This window comes from Neomonachus schauinslandi, chromosome 11, assembly GCF_002201575.2.
Source record: "Neomonachus schauinslandi chromosome 11, ASM220157v2, whole genome shotgun sequence".
Taxonomy (NCBI): Eukaryota; Metazoa; Chordata; class Mammalia; order Carnivora; family Phocidae; genus Neomonachus; species Neomonachus schauinslandi.
Window position 1 is genome coordinate 105,344,299 of NC_058413.1, and position 1,845 is coordinate 105,346,143.

Genomic DNA, 1,845 nt, shown 5'->3' on the forward strand with positions numbered 1-1,845 from the left:
ACAACCCAGAAAATAACAGGCACTGAGGATGTGGATAATTTGGAATTCTTGTGCACTGGTGGTAAGAACATAAAATGGTGTAGCTGCTATGGGAAATAGTATGGTGTTCCTCCAAAAATAAGAAATATAATTACCAGACGATCCAGCAGTGTTTGGGCCCAGAGAGTGATCTAGTTGACATTTCTAAAGCACTTATATACTTTATATACTTTTGGCATATTAAGAGATGTTTGTACAGCCATATTCATAGCATTATTTGTTACAGCCAAAAGGGGGAAGTAACCCAAGTGTCCACTGATGGATAAATGGATACATAAAATGGTGGTATATATTCTGACATACATGAATGAACCTTAAGGTCATTGTGTTCATGAAATAAGCCAGCGACAAAAACATAAATATTGTATGATTTTACTTACAGGAGGTAGCTAGGGACAGAAAATAGAATGGTGGTTGCCAAGAGCCACCTGGAGGGGAGAATGGGGAGTTTTGGAATGGTTATACAATTTCAGTTGTGCAGGGTGAAGAGCGCTGGAGACAAGCTGCATGTACACTTAGCACGACTGAACTGTACACTTAAAAATAGTAAGGATGGTCAAGTTATGTGTATTTTACCACGGTTAAAAAATAGTGACCCACACGTTATTTGTAGACCAGCAGTGAACACACACTTACAACATGGCAAGAGCCAAGTAAAATAATGACCATTTCTCTCCTACGTGTTTCTGTCCCAATTTGGAAATACTGACCTTCAATACTGTGTGTCAGTGTTTCATACTCTCACCATGCCAGTGACAACAAAAAATGTCTTTAGACATTATGAAATGTCTCCTGTGAGGGTGGGGAGTCAGGAAGCAAAATCACCCCTGGTTGAGAAGCACTGCTTTAGAATCATAGACTGTGCCTAAGTGTACAAAGTACACATTTTTACATATTGCTGGACATTAGAAACATTATGCATGCTGTACTTTATGGGCAAGTTAAAGAATTTTTTTAGGGAATAATTTTCAGTATGTAAGTATGTAAGATTTTCACCCTCCTCATTTAGATTCAAACTTTGTAAAGATCTGACTCTGTGGTATTTATGAAAAATTCATTTTTTCAGAAACAAGAGCCCGAAAATCTGAAGGACTGAATTTATTTATTTAAAAAATGATAAATATTATGGAATGCTAACTTCACATTTAGGATAGTAGGACCTTTGTATTTGTCATATTCCAGGATATATCTTTTAGACTTTAGAAATGTCAACTAGATCACTCTCTGGGCCCAAACAAGGACCATTTATTTGCCTTTTTGTGATGGGGTAATTAAGAGAGACAAGCAGACTGACTGTTTAGACTGAGATACAGCCCACCAGGCTGGTTCTGTGTAGCAGGCTTCCCAGTGGACACTGGACTGGAAGTGGTGGGTCTGGGTCTGCCCCAGACCACAGGCTCTAAGGGTCGACTGTTCCTGCCTCACTCACCGCTGTCTCCCTCGGAACTAGCCTGGGCCAGGCACACAGAACACTCACGCATCTGAATAAAATAAATGAGTCTTAGCATATATTTTCTTTTACAATTGTTTATTCAAAAACAGGGAACAGTGTAGTAAAGAAATGCATTCAGTGGTACTAAAATAAATCTACAGAAAATACATAATTTCATTAAAGTGCAAACAAAATACTTGAAGTGGCACATATTTCTATATTTCAAGTCAGTATACTTTCTACTTTTTTAAAGAATTGCCTACAGCAAATAAGAAATCCAGAGTTTTTCCTCTTTGCTTTGATTTCCTTTATACCATATTTAAATCTTTAGCATTTCTTTTTTTTTTTTTTTTTTTTTTTTTTTTTTTTTTTTT